The following is a 21,623-nucleotide window of genomic DNA, read 5'->3' on the forward strand; positions in this document are numbered from 1 at the left end:
CTATCCCGTACAACCCGCAAACCATTCATCTATTAATAGCCTAAGAGATTTCCAAAAATGATTCTAAGTACCCAAAGACCTAATTCAACCATTTAACAACAACTCGACCCGCTATCTAACTTTAATTATCATCTTACAGTTCAACAACACAATAACGGGTTGTTTTGTTGAAATGGCGTTCTGAGAAGGGTTAACCGACCAGAGGCCCTCTTTCATATAAAATCCTTTAGCATCAGCCCCTAATAACTTAAATGTTACTTCGAACCAACAACTAAAACAATTTATGAACAAGGGATTGCAATACTATACTCGTTTCAAATCAAGGATACCCAATTTGTGAGTTAAAAACCCAATAGTGTGATTATTAACAAATTCAGCCCCAAATCATAGAAAGTGATAAAAACAAAACAATAAATCGTCAAAAGGATTTAGGACCTGAATTGGTTATAAGTGTTATCACATAACACACGAATAGGTTGGTCCATGACTCGGTCTTGCTACAGTGTGCGGATTTTGATAACCAAGTGATGGCGACCCGAAGTGCCACATACTTTGGTTAGAGTGATAGTCCGTACAACTGGATGAATCTGTGCTGTATTCTTGTTTTATTCTGCTTTGAACCTCCATATCCCTAGAAAGATGGTAGGTCGAATTATCAGTCAGAAAATTCTGCGGAATGCCTTCAGAAGTATCGCTAGATATTTCTATAGGCCTTTGTGGGCTACCAGGTGTGTATATCGGTTGGCTTCCTTAAGACAAATAAGGATCTATTTGATCTATCAGATTTATCAGATTTAGTGGATTTGCCAGATCAGCCGGATTTATCAGATTCATCGGACAGTCGGTCCTATCTGATTTGTCGGATCAGCTAGATTTATCAGATCGGTCGGTTGCTTGTGACCAAAATTACAGTTATTGCTGGCCATATTAGATGGCTCCTGTTCAGGTGCAAGTTTAGGTCGTCTTGCTACCCGACGCCTTTGCCTGTAGTAGTTTGTATACGACATCTACACAGATTTATAATTAGGGATAGGTAGACTACTAATCTTTGCTTATCCCTACTTATCAAATAAATGGTTAAAGCTTAGGTACTAATATGTTAATACTTAATTCGTTGAAACCGATGGCTCTGATACTAACCTGTCACACCCCAATCCAGGGCCTAGGAGCTTGACACCTGGTTGGTACCTGTTTTGTAAATATATCAGAGTAGCGGGTTTATTTTAGCGGAAGACTTTTATATAAAATATTAATTTACATTGAAATTTTACTCGGGAGTTAAACAACCCAGTATTCGGTTAAAAATATTGTTTTATTATTTTACAAGGATTATATTCAAAATTGAGCTATCTTGAGCGATTTTCTATTTTCATGACTCCTAATCCTTGTCTATTGCTATCAGTGCTTAATTACCTGCAATGGTTGGAAAATACGTCAACTATGTATTGGTGAAACGCTGACTCGATAAAATAATTTTATAAGACTCGTTAAATACAAACATAGTTTTTTGTTTCACAATCTCAGCGGGAACGCCTGTCATTCCCGGGATTTGTACCACTACCATACACACACAATTCAAAGGCTCCCCGAGTTATATAGCCCCTATTCAGAAACAATATCCCCCTAGGCTATGTGACTCTATTGGAGAACTGATTATGATTGACTTAGTTTTGTATGCTAAATGGTCAGTTATGTATGGATGTATACTGAAATACCTATAATAATAATAATAATAATAATAAAAATAATAATAATAATAATAATATAACGGAGATCCTTTGACAAAATGTAACTAATAGTTGGCATATGCATCATTTAGGGTGTTCACTAAATAATTATGGTAAATAGATAAAAAGCGTAGCAAAAATTATAATAACACTAGTAAACAAATTAAATAAAACTAATAAATAAATAAACAACTATCATGCACATACGAGAAGAAAAAAAAATATTTTTAAAAAATAGTAGATAATTACAAGATGGAGTTACAAAGTACAATGAGTCATGAGCATGCATCTTTATCTCAAAGTATGCATATTTTATCTCAAATTGTTTTCCTTCTCTACAAAGTAAAAAGAAAGACATGGATATATAACACCTTAGAATATATCTTGAAATATAATCCATCAAAATACATGTATAATTTCAAACTTTCTTAACTCTAAACCAATAACCATGACCACCGTCCACCCCACCGCTTTTATCATCTCCGCTCATTGTTTCTCCGACCCGAAATAATTTCCGGCAACATCGTAACGTACCACCAAAAATCACAAACCAAAATTCTGTTCACATCTCTTTCAATAGTCTCCTAGTTAGCGCTAACCACTTCCATAAATCCTTTTTGTCAAACAAACTAAAACAACTTTCCGGCAAATCATAAACGGAAGGAATCTGTTTTCCGGCATAGCTTCGTAGCATATATTAAGTTCGTTTTACTTCAGAAAGGTATAAAAATAATGAGCACTCATATTACCTCTGTTTATGATAACTTGTGTATATATTAAAAATATAATCGATGAAGTTTCTGACTAACTGTTTAGGAACAAAGATGGTGATGGGCAAATTGTTGATTTAATATACAAATAAATAAATAAATAGAGAACTAGTTTAAGTAGGTTAGTGGAAAATTATTAAATGAAAATCAACCATTAAATTTGTTTGATTTTAATGTTTTCAAATGATAAATTTGTTTTACTTTAAATTATTATTAACACCTTAGAAACAAATGCATGCATATAACGAAAATTACTTTAGATAAATTAAAAAGAAAAAAGAAAAAGGTTACGAATAAATAACTATCTACATACAAGTTAATGGGAAACTTTTACTTATGTGAATAGATATTTTGATCATATTTTTATACTCATTAGCAAAGAATAATTATTCTAATTAAAATCCCACCAAATATGTATAGGTTTTTACAAACGTTCGTAAACGAGTATTTATTTGGAATATCACGATAAAGGTGCGGATATCTTTCTTTACTATTTGTATAGTATAGGCTTTTAGCTTCGTTCATTTATCTTTCATTTCAAACTATTATTCCACATCATGATTTATATTAGCTCGTGTCATATTCTTATTCGGAAATTTATCATTTCTCATCCGTTTGACTTTGAATACAAAATTCAAAGCCATATAACATGGGATATTATTTTAATATAAATCGAATTCATTATCGCATTCCGATATAAAATAGGATTGGCCTGACACATTGAATGTTGTTCGTTAATGGTGTGGCACCGACTGTGACGGTGAGCCTAAATCACAGCGTCTCGCCTATTTAATTTAAACTCTACGGAGTACCGGTTATATGTTTCGTAGCGTATGGATCGATCCTAGGATAATATTATTTCTGGTGAATGGTTTGTATGTATGCCCATACACCATCGCACATAGGTTCTGGACTAGCTACCCGGTTCCTCCTGTTCTGTTATATTATGTATCGGGCTCAATGGGTATTTCGTATATAATAATAAGATTAATTATGTCAAGTAATTATAATTATTATATTTTTTTTATTATTATTATTATCCGCTCGTGGCATTTTGCTTCCTTGCATTTCTTTTCTTTCAGCAGGTTATCAAGGATGAAGGGACTGTGTGAAGAGAGATAAATAAATAAGATGGAAGCATGTTATTAATGTTTAATAATGTATGAAATAAATCGCTAGGAATAATTTTGTAACAAAGTTCAGTTGTTATATAAAAATATGTCTTTTGTATATGATTCTGAAATAGTGACACGTCAGCCCATAGCCGGGTTGGGTGTTATAGTTATGGTATCAAAGCTACGGCTCTTTCCTGAAGAAAACTTAAACTAAAAACAAACCTGTGAGTTTATGGGTAGATACTATGATAGGAAATCTAATCTTGGTCTTTTCAATATCAATATTCTTATATCTTCTTTCTTTCCAGAAGCCTCATTTAAGACCCACTCGTCGGAAATTAAGTCACTCTAAACGGCGTAAGTTTGATGACGCGGTGCAGCGTGCTTTCAAAAGAATACTGCCTAATATTTTACAAACTGTAGACCAACATATACATGCACCGGTTAATAATACCATTCCTCCACCACCTTCTCCTCCACATCTTACGCCTACTCCGTCTCCACCTACAAATGACAAAGTAGAAAACAACGATGTTAAACAGTCCGAAGGGATTCATATTTGGAGCGAGAGATTCAAAAAGCAAAAACCAAGAACATTTAGCAATGCGGCTACACCAGTGGATGCTAGCAACTGGATAGCACACATAGAAAAGATATTTGAAGTTCTGGGAGTAGATGATATCTTTAAAACAAGGTTGGCATCATACAAATTGGAAGATGACGCTCATATATGGTGGGAAGGAATTAAACTTGCTAATGGGGGAAATGACTATGCTGCTACTCTTCCTTGGACTGGTTTTCGCACAATCTTTTTCAAGCAGTATTTCTCCGAAGTAGAGAAAAACGAATATGCCCGAGAATATGCATCTATCGAACAGCGTGATAACGAACCATGGTCAGAATTCATGGCTAGATTCTGTAGACTGGCTAGTTTTCTTGGACCCGCTGCTGGAACCGCAAAAGTTCAGGCATAAAAGATTAAATGGGTAGTTTGTCAAAAGAACAGAAGATGGTTAATTACACAAAAGTTCAGCAACATTACAGAGGTTGCAGATTCGGTAAAAACACTAGAAATTGAAAATAAGAGGTTGGCTAAATCTGAAGAAAACCGCAAGAGAAACCGAGATGACAACAACATGCCTACTGGACAATCGTCCACCCAAAACCACTACACCGGAGATCGAAGAAATCAATTCAAACGTAACAATAACCACCAAATTAATCAATGGCAACCAAGGAACCAAACTTTTACTCCTGTTTATCAACAACCCCAACGTTACCCAACTCCTAACAGGAATCCCTCTATCAATCGTCAAATTAATCAAAACCAAAACCAAATCCCCATTTGCAAAATATGTGGTAAACATCACCAAGGCGTATGTCGAAGAGCATTAGGAACTTGCTTTAGATGTGGAGAGACTGATCACATGCTTAAAGATTGTCCAAAACCTGACCCTAAACGAACCAATGTTGGGAATGTAGCTCGACCCAATGCTGGAGGGCAAGTATTTACTTTGAATTCCACAGATAATGCCACAGACACTTTAAATGCACCAGGTACAGTTTCTGGCACTCTTCGTTTGGGCTTACATGATGTTGAAGTTTTATTTGATACGGGAGTAACTCATTCTATAATCTCACAGTCTGTTATTAAAAATCTCATGACTAAACCTACGTTATTAGAAAACCCTTTTACTATTGCAACACCGATGGGGCATTCTGTCGCGATTTCTCATGTCTTTAAAGACTGTCCTATAAAAGTTAAATCTCTTGTACATAAAGCTGATCTATTCCCCATGAAAATGGAAGATTTTGACGTCATATTAGGACTGGATTGGCTTTCTAAACACAAAGCCATTATCGAATGTCGAACCCGGCGTGTAATTTTCGAAGACCCTCAATCTCCCGAACTCGTTTATCAGGGTACTCAACCTCGAAAAGTCCTTAAAATTATCTCTGCTCTCAAAGCCCGAAAATTTCTATCGCATGGTTGTGTAGGATTTTTGGCATCTATTAAATCTATTTCGTCTGAAGAACCAACCATTGATAGCCATCCGATTGTCTGTGAGTATCCAAACGTATTTCCAAAAGAATTACCTGGACTTCCGCCAGATCGTAAAGTGGAGTTTACCATTGATCTTGTTCCTGGAGCCGAACCAATTTCCAAAGCACCATATCGTATGGCTCCCCTAGAATTGAAAGAACTCAAGGAACAATTGCAAAAGTTGATGAATCTAGGATTCATCCGACCAAGTGTCTCGCCCTGGGGTGCACCGGTCTTATTCGTGAAGAAAAATGACGGGACTATAAGATTGTGCATAGATTATCGAAATTAAACAAAATTACAATCCGAAATCGTTATCCTTTACCTCGAATCGATGATCTTTTTGACCAACTTCAAGGAGCCAAATTATTCTCGAAAATTGATCTAAGATCCGGTTATCACCAACTAAAAATCAAAGATTCTGATGTTTCTAAAACCGCTTTTTGAACTCGATACGGCCATTATGAATTTCTAGTTATACCATTTGGGCTAACTGATGCTCCAGCCGTATTTATGGATCTAATGAATCGCGTCTTTCATAAATTCCTAGATAAATTCTTCATAGTTTTTATCGACGATATTCTAGTTTACTCTAAAAACAAGAAGAACACGAAACGCATCTAAGAGCAGTTCTGGAGACTCTGAGACAGAAGAAACTGTATGCGAAGTTTTCCAAGTGTGACTTTTGGTTAAACAAAGTTGCATTTTTAGGTCATGTTGTATCCGCAAATGGTATAATGATGGACCCCGCAAAAGTCGAAGCTATTACCAAATGGCCTAGACCTACGTCAGTTACTGAAATTCGAAGCTTCCTTGGTCTAGCAGGCTATTACCGGCGTTTTGTTGAAGGATTTTCTATAATTGCTTTGCCTCTTACGCAACTTCTAAGAAAAGGGGTAAAATATACTTGGAACGATGAGCGGAAAAAGAGCTTTCAAGAATTAAAGAATCGACTTGTATCTGCTCCTATACTCACTCTTCCATCAGGTTCTGGAGGTTACCAAGTTTATAGTGACGCCTCAAAGAAAGGCCTGGGGTGTGTTCTCATGCAACACGGGAAAGTTATTGCATATGCCTCACGACAACTTAAGCCCTGTGAAGTTAACTATCCAACACATGATCTGGAATTAGCAGCTATAGTTTTCGCTCTTAAGATCTGGAGGCATTACTTATATGGAGAAACATGTGACATTTTCACTGATCATAAAAGTCTTAAGTATATTTTTACTCAGAAAGAGATCAATATGAGACAAAGAATATGGTTGGAACTTCTGAAAGACTATGATTTCAACATTCAATATCATCCCGGCAAGGCGAATGTGGTGGCAGATGCATTAAGCAGGAAAAGTTCTGGAATTATGAGAGTCTCACTATTCAGCCTGAGATTATTACAGATCTAGTTAAAATGGGAATTGGTATTCAAGTTGGGAAGTCTGTCGGTTACTTGGCTAAAATGAAAATCGAGCCTGATCTTATTTCAAAAATAAAAGAAGCCCAAAAGGAAGATGGAGAATTATGGGCAATCTTTCAAAATCTGGAGATAGGCAAGGAATCAGAATTTTGGATTGACGAACAAGGTGTCATTTGGTGTGGAAAGCGATTGTGTGTCCCAGCTGAGTCCACCCTCCATGAATCATTATTATCAGAGGCACCTAGTTCACCTTTTTCTATTCATCCAGTATCAACAAAGATGTATCGTGATTTGAAGCAAAATTTTTGGTGGAGTGGCATGAAAGAAGATGTCGCCCAGTTTGTGGCAAAATGCCTTAACTGCCAACAGGTGAAGATCGAACATCAAAGGGCTAGTGGGTTATTGCAGCCTGTTGATATCCCTGTTTGGAAGTGGGATGACATTACTATGGATTTCGTGATAGGCCTACCAAAGACCTTTAAAAAGAATGATGCTATATGCATCGTGGTTGATAGATTAACTAAGTCAGCTCATTTCATACCTATTCAACAAGGTTACTCTATTAGTAAGTTGTCAGGAATATTTCTTCAAGAAATTATTCATTTACACGGCACACCATCATCCATCGTGTCAGATAGAGATCCAAGATTTACATCACGATTTTGGAAAGGTTTTCAAAATGCTTGGGGTACACGTCTAAAGTTCAGTACTGCATTTCACCCTCAGACAGATGGGCAATCTGAAAGAACCATCAGACCTTAGAAGATATGCTTAGAGCATGTGCTTTAGATTGGAGTGGCAATGGGGATGAATACTTGTGTCAGGTTGAATTTGCGTATAACAACAGTTGGGAAGCAAGTATCGGTATGCCTCCATTCGAATTATTATATAGTCGTAAATGCCGAGCACCGATCTGTTGGGAAGAAGTTGGGGAAAAGATTATTGAAGGACCATAACTCGTTCAGATTACAAATGAAAAAGTCACCACTGCTTGAGAACGACTGAAACAAGCGCAGAGCCGACAGAAAAGTTACGCAGATCAACACCGTCGTTCGTTAGAATTTAAAACGGGAGATCACGTTTTTCTTAAAGTATCACCTTGTCGCGATATTCGTAGATTTGGAATTAAAAGAAAACTAAGTCCTCGTTATATTGGTCCATTTGAAATTCTTGAAAGAATCGGTGAAGTTTCTTATCGTCTTGCTCTACCGCCACAACTTTCTCATATCCATAGCGTATTCCATGTATCATTGCTAAGGGGATACAATTATCACCCGATTCATGTTATCAATTATCCGTTGCATATGATTCAAGAAGATCGAACGTATGAAGAAGAAGCGGAGGCTATCCTTGATCGTCTGGAACGCGTAACGAGGCGAAAGACGATACCTTTTGTTAAAATTCTATGGAAAAATCACTCTGAACAAGAAGCGACATGGGAATCTGAGGAGTCAATCCGTTCTCAATATCCTAATGTATTTAAAAGTTAGTATTCTGAAACTCTTAACGGCATTTCTGATCAGTTCAACGTAAATATGAAAGTAAATGCTATTACTACTCCTTATTATCGTTAGGTTTGCCTTAGAAATTTCGAGGACGAAATTTATTTTAAGGGGGATATAAATGAAATACCTACAATAATAATAATAATAATAATAATAATAATAACAACGACATAACGGAGATCCTGTGACAAAATGTAACTAATAGTTGGCATATGCATCATTTAGGGTGTTCACTAAATAATTCTGGAAAATAGATAAAAAGCGTAGCACAAGTTATAATAACACTAGTAAACAAATTAAATAAAAGTAATAAATAAATAAACAACTATCATGCACATACGAGAAGAACAAAAATAATATATTTTTAAAAATAGTAGATAATTACAAGATGGAGTTACAAAGTACAACGAGTCATGAGCATGCATCTCTACCTCAAAGTATGCATATTTATCTCAAATTGTTTTCCTTCTCTACAAAGTAAAAAGAAAGACATGAATATATAACACCTTAGAATATATCTTGAAATATAATCCATCAAAATACATGTATAATTTCAAACTTTCTTAACTCTAAACCAATAACCATGACCACCGTCCACCGTCCACCGTCCACCCCACCGCTTTTATCATCTCCGCTCTTTGTTTCTCCGACCCGAAATAATTTCCGGCAACATCGTAACGTACCACCAAAAATCACAAACCGAAATTCTGTTCACATCTCTTTCAATAGTCTCCTAGTTAGCGCTAACCACTTCCATAAATCCTTTTTGTCAAACAAACCAAAACAACTTTTCGGCAAATCATAAACGGAAGGAGTCTGTTTTCCGGCATAGCTTCGTAGCATATATTAAGTTCGTTTTACTTCAGAAAGGTATAAAAATAATAAGCACTCATACTACCTACGTATATGATAACTTGTGTATATATTAAAAATATAATCGATGAAGTTTCCGACTAACTGTTTAGGAAAAAAGATCGTGATAGGCAAAATTATTGATTTAATATACAAATAAATAAATAAATAAAGAACTAGTTTAAGTAGGTTAGTGGGAAATTATTAAATGAAAACCAACCATTAAATTTGTTTCATTTTAATGTTTTCAAATGATAAACCTGTTTTACTTTAAATTATTATTAACACCTTAGAAACAAATACATGCATATAACGGAAATTACTTTAGATAAATTAAAAAAAAAGAAAGAAAAAGGTTACGAATAAATAACTATCTACATACAAGTTAACGGGAAACTTTTACTTATGTGAATATATATTTTGATCATATTTTTATACTCATTAGCAAATAATAATTATTCTAATTAAAATCCCACCAAATATGTATGGGTTTTTACAGACGTTCGTAAACGAGTATCTATTTGGAATATCACGAACAATAAAGGTGCGGATATCTTTCTTTACTATTTGTATAGTATAGGCTTTTTAGCTTCGTTCATTTATCTTTCATTTCAAACTATTATTCCACATCATGATTTATATTAGCTCGTGTCATATTCTTATTCGGAAATTTATCATTTCTCATCCGTTTGACTTTGAATACAAAATTCAAAGCCATATAACATGCGATATTATTTTAAATTAAATCGTATTCATTATCGCATTCCGATATAAAATAGGATTGGCCTGACACATTGAATGTTGTTCGTTAATATATTTAAGAACTATATATATATATATATATATATATATATATATATATATAAATAGTTTTTACCCCTGTACTCCGATACCCGAGCACGCCCCTACTTGTGGGGGTGACCACAAGCATGCCATTGCGGAATCAATGGTGTGGCACCGACTGTGACGATGAGCCTAAATCACAGCATCTCGCTTGTTTAAATTAAACTCTACGGAGTACGGGTTATATGTTTCGAGGCGTATGGATTGATCCTAGGATATTATTATTTCTGGGGGATGGTTTGTATGTATGCCCATACACCATCACACATAGGTTCTGGACTAGCTACCCGGTTCCTCCTGTTCTATTATATTATGTATCGGGCTCAATGGGTATTTCGTATATAATAATAAGATTAATTATATCAAGTAATTATAAATATTCTATTTTATTATTAATATTATTATCCGCTCGTGGCATTTTGCTTCCTCGCATTTCTTTTCTTTCAGCAGGTTATCAGGGATGAAGGGACTGTGTGAAGAGAGATAAATAAATAAGATGGAAGCATATTATTAATGTTTAATAATGTAAGAAATAAATCGCTAGGAATAATTTTGTAACAAAGTTCAGTTGTTATATAAAAAAATGTCTTTTGTATATGATTCTGAAATAGTGACACGTCAGCCCATAACCGGGTTGGGTGTTACACAGACACATGTGTATTCGATCTGAATTCCTTTTTATTATCTATTTTCTATTATAACGATTTTAGAGACAAGTTATCTCATGCAAACATTTATCACACTCTTTGCAATAAACAACCTGTATATTATAAGAGTAAAGTCAGTTCAGTTGGTTAAAGGTTTAACGTATTCACCTATTGTTGTCAGTTTGATGTCATTCCCAACCTTTTCCTTTCAGTATGCTGTTAACCTATATTTGTAATAGGTTTGCATAAATATATTGATGGCATTTCTTGATTAATCAGCAGACCTTAGGTCTTATCAGTAGACTTTAAGTCTGATTTGTCTCAGCAAACCTTGAGTCTGATCTAACCTGGATAAAGTTATAGTCGTTTTATGAAAATATACTTGTACTTACATATGTCGTTAGGTATGTCATGCTTTGGCCTAATAGGTTCTATCACGTTGGCAAACTTCTCCAGGTAAGTAAACGGGTCCTGCGGTTGATTGGGATTTGTACGAATTACTAACCTTAGGCAAGAAGAGTCTACTAATGATATCCCCCTTCTAGTTAATACATGCCCGTCAAAAAATATATAGTTTAATAACATTACTTCTTGTGAAAGTAACGTTATTACTTTAGTAAAAAATTGTTTGGAAATCATTTACAGTTTAACAACTATACTCTTAACTAGGTCTTAAATTACTATGTAATAAAGTAACTAAAGCATAATCCCTACCTTAGGCGACTACTCGAGAATGAGAAGAAGAAAAGATCGGCAACTCGTCAATGGAACTTCGCTTAACAAGATAGTAAGTCATTACAGGGCTTTGGAACCTCGTTTCTTGCGTAAACCTCGTGAAAACAAGCTGTCGGAACGTCGAAAAACTTCGGGCACGAATTCCTAAATTGTGTGTGTGTGATACAAGGTGTTTTGGGATGGTTTGGCTCAAACCCATAGCTACCCTATTTATTCTTTTTTTTTGGCTTCCTTCGCGTCACACGAAGGACAAAATGCGTCGTTCGCGTCGCGCGAACAGTGGTCTGACATGTCAGGCCACGTAACTTACCAAAACGTACCACGTGTTGACACGTAGTTGGACACGTGTATCGGATTACCTAACAAGGTTTCGCGTCATGCGAATTACTCCTTCACGTAGCCCAAAACTCCTTCCTCCTCGATTTCTGTGCCAGCTACTTTGCATAGCGCGAAGTAGTTCCAGTTCAGCTTCGCGTCGCCAGAAGAATCAGATTTTTCAATTTTAACCGTTTATCTTTCAGAATTGACATTTGGCCCAAACTTTAGATGAGGTATTTTCACGGTGTTACATAAACGAGCCGAACTCGAGCTTAGTCGAGCTCGGGCTCAGTTCGGCTCGTTTACACCCTTAAGTCGAACCGTTAAAAAATACACTGTTAAAAAATAATAGGATAACACACAACCCAGTAAAAGTTATCAATTCTAATGTATTTATAACTATTTATAAAATTATAAAACTATGATTTGACAAATAGGTCCTAAATAGGTAGAGTCAACCTATATATCACACTAATTAAATTGGTTGATTAGCAAGTTGAGCCCGTTTATTTACACTTTCTATCGTGTCATTATTATAACAATCATTATTGATCTGAATACTAACTCGTTTAACTCCAAAATACTAACTCGTTTAACTTAATATTGCTTCACAATATATTAATGCTGGGTTGTATTATGTTAATGAATTGTGAAATTGATATATGATATACTAATCAAATTGGTGATCCCCTATAGTCTAAAAACGTTCTACTTTAATACCGTGATGATGAGTTTTTTTAAGCAAGGCTGTTTTCTATGGTGAGGGCATCGAAGCTCCTCTACAATGCCAGGTCAACGCCACGTGGGCACTGTGGGCATCGAAGCCACAACCTATAATGCCCCTCTATGGTGAGGGGCATCGAAGCCCAAATACAATTTTATAACAATTAAATAATATATTAAATAATAAGGTAGTAATACTAAAATTAAAATTTAAATAAAAATAAAAAAATAAAAATAAAAAAACATATAAATAAAAAAATAAAAATAAAAAAACATAAACAAAAACAAAATATAACTAATATTCGTCGTCCTCGTCCTCGTTTGCATATTTGGCCATTATCCTTGCTTTTCTTTACTCTAAAATCGGTTGCGTGTTTGGATCTAGACGCAATAGAACTTTTGCGAGGAGCTCGAATTCCTTTTCTTGTTGTCGCTACAAGTGAACTTTTTTTCTTTCTTCATGCATCGCTTTGTATTCCGCATTCATTGCTTTTCTTTCTTCGTGCATTCTCGTGAGTATGTCTTTTTTGTGATTTTTAGAATCGACAATCTCGGTTAGTTTGAGCTCCAAGTTGTCAAAACGCGAGCTCTCTTTGGAACTCATCGAGGATGTCGTTCTGGACAAAGATCCTCCACCTCTAGCTACTGCCTTGCCTTTATCTCTTCCTACCGGACATGGCAACTCATCTGGTTCATCAAAAATAAATTCGGGATCAAACTCGTTTAGATTAAGTTGACAACGGCCATTCAACATGGGTTGAGACAGCGATTGATTAGCCGAGTATACATTGTCTTTGACCGTTTGAACGGTCGCGGTGATGATGTCGCCTCATACCACTTTGGCGAACTTGTGCATTGTCTCCAAATTTCCATCATATTGAAATCTCCATTAAAAACAGCCTTGTATTTTTTTAAGCAAGCCGCCATCACGTAGGCATTGCTCATGCCACATTTTCTGTTGTTGTTAACGCGGGTGTGAATGTTGGTGAAGTTGATTATTTTTTGCGTATTGCCTTCCATTTGTTGTAGACGGAATCATTCCCGCGGTAGGCACCTTGGCCTATTTACCGTCACCTTCGATACATATAAAAGCTCAATATTAGTAAACAAAAAAATAAAACATGGAATATATATAAATATTTTTATAGTTTATCTTGAATTGAGTCCTCAGATGAGTCGAACCCCGCATGCACTAACGCCAATTCCTCATCCGCTTCCCAACCTTTTCTTTTGGCCTTTCGGTAGTTGTTTGATCGTTAACTGGATTCTTTTTTGATGACTTCTTTTAGAACGAACTTGCGTTTCAGGTACTTGGGTTTCGGGCATTTGGGTTTCGGGTACTTGCGAAGACATATACGCCATTGGTGTTCGAAAGAACATAACGTCGGAAAACAACTGTATGGGTGGAGCAGTGTTGCAAAAATCCCGACTAGGCATCGATTAATCCTCGATTAATCGCTAGTCCCCACTTCACTAACTAAATTTGGGCTAGTTGGCTAATTAATCGGTCAACTGTCAAATCAGGCCAAAATCTGCGGTTTCTGGTGAGATTCTGACCAAAATCAACAGTTTTGATGAGATTTCAACCAAAATTAGCAGTTTTCGGCGAGATTCTAGGATGAACCAACGGTTTTTAGTGAGATTCCAGTCCATTTTCGACCAAATTATATTTGTGTATATATAAAACTAAAAATTACAAATAAAATTTTTTACGTGCATATATAAACTGAAAACTATACATTAAAATTCAATCCGATTAATCCTAATTAATTTCAATTAACCCTGATTAATCGCTAGTCCTCACCCCACTGCCCGACTACCGAATAGCGAAATTTATAAAATTTGGTGGAGGCATTACGGGTCGTTGTTAGTTTGCATAGAAAGGATTATTAGGGTTGAATTTATTTCCCAGCACACTAGCCCACCACATGCGACTCAGATCCCACAGATATAGGTTCGGGTTTGAGCTCGAGCTTGTGTTCGGGTTTGGGTTGGGTTCGAGCTCGGATTCATGGTTGTGAAAATTGAAGAGCTTTAGAGTAAAATGTTGGTGTGAAATTAAGAGTTTAAGTAAAAAATGAAAAATAGTTTAAATTTATAGAGAAAATGGTTAAATCTATTTTTTTTCTAACGATCAAAAGAACCGTTGAGGGCAGGGCCCACTTTAATTTCCCCTCTCCGCGCCACCACCTACCACGCCCTCGGCGCTGTGAAGGAGCTTCCACGCCCCATATCGAGGGGTCTAAGGGAGAATGATGTGACAAACACCTAAATGAGTAGAGTCAACCTATTTATCACATTAACTAAATGGGTTGATTAGCAAGTCGAACCGTTTATTTACACTTTCTATTATGTCATTATTATAAAAATCATTATTGATCTGAATCTGTTTAGCTCAAATACGAACTCGTTTAACTTAATATTGCTTCACAATATGTTAATGCTGGGTTGTATTATGCTAATGGATTGTGAAATTGATACATATATACTAATCAAATTGTGATCCCATGTCGTTAACTAAAAGCGTTCTACCTTAAGACCTTGTTGACGATTTCTGAAGGGAGAATGATAGAGGAACATCAATTTGATTGATATGTCCTGTATCAGAAATAATTACCTGTGAGCCGCAATCAAACCAATCATTTCCTTTTAAGCTCATCAACCTTGATCAGTTTCTACAGAATAAAATAAAACGAAATAAACGCAATCAAACCAATCATTTCCTTCAAAACTAACACTTAACTAAAAAAAAAAATATAATGCTCCTAATGAAAAATGAACTAAAAGGGTTTTCATTTTCAAGCAAGCCAAACTCTTTTGTCACTTGCTTTTACTTACCATCACTCTGTCAACTTCAGTCCTTCTCTTCCAGATATCCCTTTTGATACTCTCCCATCTGCACCTCTCTCTCCATCTCTTTCACACACCACCTCTCTATGCGCAATCTCCCTCTTTATAAACTCTCGTATTTGTACCGCAACTTCTCTCATGCAATCCTTCAGTTTTCTCCTTCATCATTAACTTCTTGTTCATTCAAAATCATCCACCATGGAAAACCAACAAGATCATGATTTAGGAAACAAAACCAACAGCAATTACCTGTGCAGACAAAGCAGTACGAGGTGGACACCCACAAGTGATCAAATCAGAATCCTTAAAGAACTTTACTACAGCAATGGAATCCGGTCTCCAACTGCCGATCAGATTCAGCGAATCGCTTCTCGTCTAAGACACTACGGCAAGATCGAAGGCAAGAATGTGTTTTATTGGTTTCAAAACCATAAAGCTCGTGAAAGACAAAAGAAACGCTTCATCCCACCTCCACCACAACCTCCACCTTCAACCACCACCATCATCCCATCTCCGGTACCCGATCACCACCACATGCAACCCTATTTCTACAACCACCAACAACTCAAACTCCATGCTACACATCACATGATCTCACCACCGGGTACAAGTACATAACCATATTTGTTCTTATTTTTTTTCCCTTTCACTTATTTTACTTCAGGTGCATGTTTAAAGTTGTAGATGGTGGTGGTTCTTCTTCACAAGCATTCCTGCCTGCCGGCTACAACTACGGAACTATCACCATGGAAAAAAGTTTCAGGGTATACATACATACACACATACACTCATATATACACACACATGCATTTTTCTTTTCAATGTAAAGTTTTGGTGTTTGATGACTGTTTTGGTGAGATATTTTTTGGGTGTTTTGTAAATGGCATTCGCGGATCATAGTTTCCGTTTGAAATTACTGACGCCGGTTAAAACAAACACTAGGGTAACCCACCTACTTTGACCCCACGTTTGTAAATGTCAACGGAAGACATTCGCAAATGTCATTTACAGATACGGAAATCTGATTCACGAAAGTCGCCATGTAGAACATATCCGTAAATACCATTTACGGAACACCCGAAACCATAAAAAACTCAACTATTAGGCTATGTGTAGTGAAGGGTAGGGCTGGTCCAACCATTTTAAAGGTCTAAAACGAATAAAAATTCTGAGACCCTTCTTTAAGAAATTGTGAGTTCTCTTTTTTTGTAATCTCTATTTAACCATAGTAGGAACTTAATAGCATCAAACCAATTTAAAAATCAGATAGATATTTTCTTATAAAATAACATTGATTGCCAACTTATAAAGTATATTTTGACATAAAATAAGTTGGCGTTAATAACATGGTAATCTTAGCATCTTAGGGTGACATTTTATGCAATAGTAACTTTTATTTATATAAATAAATGTACTTGAAAAGTGAAGTTATTAAAAACAAATTTTTCTATACATCAATTTTTCTTTTAGCACAATTGAAGTTAAGGCTCCATAATAAGAAAAAAAATAGACTCTTTTCCTATTTTTTAGCATGTTCACACCCTATGCCCTTATGTCTAAAAAAAATCTTGAAAAAATATGGCTAAAAGAGATCCGAACTTTGGGTGCCCATCAACGAATCACCACAACTTAAGTCTTTCTACAGCCACTGTGCTAACGCAAGGTCTTCTAAAATTTGCAGTAGATAATGATATATATAATAGTTATATATATTTATATTCTAAATAAAGGTCTCAAAAAATTGGAGGCCCAAAACTCTAGCTTGGGCTTCTAATACAGTTGGGCTGGCTTTGGTGGAGGGCACCAAAATGGGGGTGATTTTTGATATGTGACGCCACGTTAGCAGATGAACGATTTTCATTTTAGGGTTGTAATGATGTTGTAGCCCCATCTCATCATATATATATATATATATATAGGGGAAGTATAAAATGAAAACCCATTTGAGTTGTGAAAACCCGTGAAAACCCTATGTAACCTCGTTTTTTTTGTTACACAACTAATATATGTTGTTACATTTAATACAAAATATCGAAAAAAAAAAACATTTTTTTGCTATTTTTTAACATTTTTTTACTAATTTTTATATATGTTTTAGGAGAGAGAAAATGTTATATATATGTTTACATTTTTTATTAACTTTAATTGTTGAGCATAAGATTTAAACCTTAATTAAAAATATACGTTTAAGAATGGGTTTCTAGAGTTTTCGCAACTTAAGTGAGTTTTTATTTTAACCTAACCCTATATATATATATATATATATAGCAGTAAGCCCGCACCATGTTGCGGCGACGACGAACAAAGTTTTAATCTTATCACATAAATACATAAATTAATCTAGTAACAAGCCTTAGAATGACATTTTAAGATATCAAATTAAAAAGACGAATATTATGATCATATGGTCAAAAAGGGTGGTTTGAGGAAAAAGGTTTTTTTTATAGTATACGCATTGAGTGTTTTATATAATCATCAACAACTTATACAATGATGCATAGTTGACTTGTTTATTATAATTAATAAGTTGGTATTGAGCAAAATTTTCAAAATATCAAAAAAAAATATGTGCGTCAGAACTGTAAGTCGGTTTTTCATATATATCATAATATATTAAAATATATGGAAATAGTAAGATTTTTAAATTGAGGGTTAAAGATGGCGAGGGCAATCACGTGAAATTTTTAAAAAATTACAAAAGATAATTAAAGTTAAAGGGCAAAAATTGTAACTAATTTAAATAAAATGGAAAGACACATGATATTTAATGTCACAGTGATCCTTTTACCCCTCTTTAAGCTCGTACTATATTCTTTATAAGTAGTAAAATTATTAAAATCAACACTCTTTCTTTTGCCTATCACTACTGCATTATATATACTAACTGGGTGTGGTATGCGTGCAAACACGACATCAAACGCGTAGCTGGTAATTAGTACGCGCCTGGCCTTGCATCGGCATGCGTGTAACATAACTATAGTGTGCGTGTAACGCAACCAGTCTCAACCAGACCTCAACCAAATTAATTTTTTTTGTGTCGCAAGTTTTGTTCGTAACCATTTCTGACCCATGACCCGAACGCCCTCGACCGGGCCCATTTGTCGGTCCTAACTGGTAATTACAAAACACGTTAAGTTTTTATAATTAAAAAAACATAGCAATACCATACTCAAATTAAAGAGTATAAAATGCTCGTTTTTATGATGTATTTTTTTCTAAAGAAATATTAACATGAAAAAAGTTATGGTCGTTTAAAAGTCGTTGGGATAGTTAATTTAGAATAAGGGGTAAATGTATAATTATTATATATATTGACAAAATATGATTGAAGTTAAAGGACTATAGTTGTAAATATTTTTGAATCAAATATTATTTGTTAATAGTAGAATATGTGGGAAAGTCCATATTACCCCTAAAATCTCATAAATTTATGCATTGTTTGTTGTATCTTGTGCATGGTTTTATGTATCTCTTAAAATTTAAAAAGTCTCTTACTCATACTTTATATATGTGGTATATATATATATAAAGGATAGAATACAATAATCCTTTATCGTACATTACGTATGTGACACTTCCAACCGTTAGATTTTCAAAACCCAAAATCACAATTACACTCATCTGCTCGTCCCTCTCCCTCAATCCGTCTCCACCACCAGTCGCCGACATCAACACGCCTCCTTCACTTTCGATCGCCGGCGCCATCAACACTCTTCGTCACCATCATCGCCGTCGACAACGAACTCATCGGAAAAACGCAAAACTCGTCATAGGTTTGTTTAGTTGAATTGAAATTGAAGCCAATTGATCGGTTAATCTTGAAATCGATTTAATTAATCATCAATTTGATGTTTCAATCGATCAATTTTGAGATTCTGGATGATGGGTTTTTGACATTGAAATATTGAACGTTTAAAGGTAAAAACGTTTTAGTTGAACGTTTAAAGGTTTAAACGTTTAAAGCGTATTAGCTGGAACGTATTAGCTGAACGTTTAAGTTTTTGCCTGCACTTTTAAAGATTTTGAACGTATTAGCTGAACGTATTAGTTGAATGTATGTCGCATATGTAATATACGTTAAGCGATTATTGTACGTTAACCTTCACCTATTTATATATATAGGAGAAGTATAGTTTGAAAACCCTCTTGAGTTGAGAAAACCCGTGAAAACTCTATGTAACATCGTTTTTTTTTTGTTACATGTAATATATGTTGTTACATTTAATACAAAACATCGAAAACATAAAAAAAATGATTTACTATTTTTTTTATATTTTTTTAGTAATTTTTATATATGTTTTCAGGAGAGAGAAAACTTTAACATTTTTTATTAATTTTAGTTATGAACCACAAGATTTAATCTTTAATTAAAAACATGTGGTTGAGAATGAGTTTTTAGAGTTTTCATAATTTAAGTAGGTTTTTATTCTAACCTAACCATATATATATATATATACACACGCACACACACATACTTAATATAATAAATATTAAATCAAAAACCACAACGGCGACATGTATTTGTCGCCGCCCCCTCCCCTCGCCCCTCTTATCGCTGTGGCGTGTTCCTCGTCAAAATTGCCCCCACCCAATCTTGCCGCTCACTACGCATTATCTTACCTAACAAACATTATTAAACACCAAAATTCTGTATTTAATAATAATAATAATACACATGCATCAAAATTTGTGTAATTTTCTATAGGATTGTTCTATATCACCTGGAGGAGAATACCATGACTTCGGGTCATGGGTGGGAGGGGATTCTCGTTCAGTGAAGCTGGAGAATGAAACGACGGAGGAAGACGAAGGAGGAGAGGAGTCAACCGAGATCGAGACACTTCCACTGTTCCCAATCCCCGGCGGCTCTACCACTGCCGGCGGTCGCAGCCATCATGATATATTTAAGATGGAGGAGTCAGTGCCGTCAGAGCAGAGCAGTGGAGGATATTATACCGGGGTAAACTGGTTTCGTTCTGATGGAAGGACTTCACTTGAATTAAGCCTAAACTCGTACGGATATTATGACTAGTTTTATTCATGTTCGTAAGTTAGTCAACTAATTGATGACTTGGGTTACTAATTATAGATGTGATTGTGGATCTATTAATTGCTTCACTTCTAAATATAGACACCGACCTATATCTATGATACCGATGTTATGCAATAAATATATGCTTTTTCACCTGTTATTTCAATTTTTGTGAGTGCGGATTAATATTTTCAAAGAATTACAAAGTAATATTCTAGAATTTTCATAATTTACTGGTTTAATTAATATATTTTTGGGACAAGAAATATATTATCATTATGAAAAACCCTTATGGATATCGATAACATTCACACTGGTTCAAATCTTGTTCATGTCAAAATGTCATGTGTGAGCCACAAGATTTACTATAATCCGCTTTCGGACGATGGTCTTCCCTTAAAAATGTTGACTGGCCAGGTCGCCAATGCTGTCTGTGATTGATGGAGTTGGTGGCTTTTTGTCAATGGGTGTACCCGGATGGTTGAGATTTGTTAATTGTTAAAAAAAAAGTATAATATATTGTAATAAATAGTTACAAAGTTTTAATTAACTTAGCCCATGTACTTATGCTATTAAGTTTGAATATGTTATCATCATTTGTTGGACGAGCTAATGATAGATACGAATTTGGTGTGACATTATTATACATGAAACTTGGAAGTAACGACTTAACCAAAACTTCAGTATATAATGCGCCATCACAAGTGTTCCAATGGAGAAAATATCACATATTCTCTGGAAAAACTATTGAAGGGTTAAAAACAAGAACTCTTTATGAACATGTAAATGTGTTGTCTTCGATTCTCAGCAAGAAATGCTGAAAGTATGTTGTTTACCCTAAGCAGGTACTTGAGGTTTATGGTTGTTGCTAACCAAAGCTAGAAGCAAATAAATGTCGCAAAGGTTGGTGAAAGGTCGCGACGGTCCGGTTGGACAAAACAATTTGTGCACACATGACTCAATGATGGCAGCGCCAGATGACCGAAGTCCGTTCCGGGGCGACGGGGTGGCTTGGGGATCGTAGTCCCAAAAGGGAGGGAAAAAAACAAAA

The 21,623-nt window shown here is 35.3% G+C and overlaps 1 pseudogene; it reads left to right on the forward strand.

The window, feature by feature from the left end:
* Positions 1-15,626: 15,626 nt before the first annotated feature.
* Positions 15,627-20,572, forward strand: LOC143592427 (protein WUSCHEL-like; annotated as a pseudogene).
* The last annotated feature ends 1,051 nt before the right edge of the window (positions 20,573-21,623 follow it).

The sequence above is a fragment of the Bidens hawaiensis genome, unplaced genomic scaffold (genome assembly GCF_021521415.1).
Source record: "Bidens hawaiensis isolate Kalapana, Puna unplaced genomic scaffold, B.hawaiensis_p1.1 tig00040763_1, whole genome shotgun sequence".
Classification (NCBI taxonomy): Eukaryota; Viridiplantae; Streptophyta; class Magnoliopsida; order Asterales; family Asteraceae; genus Bidens; species Bidens hawaiensis.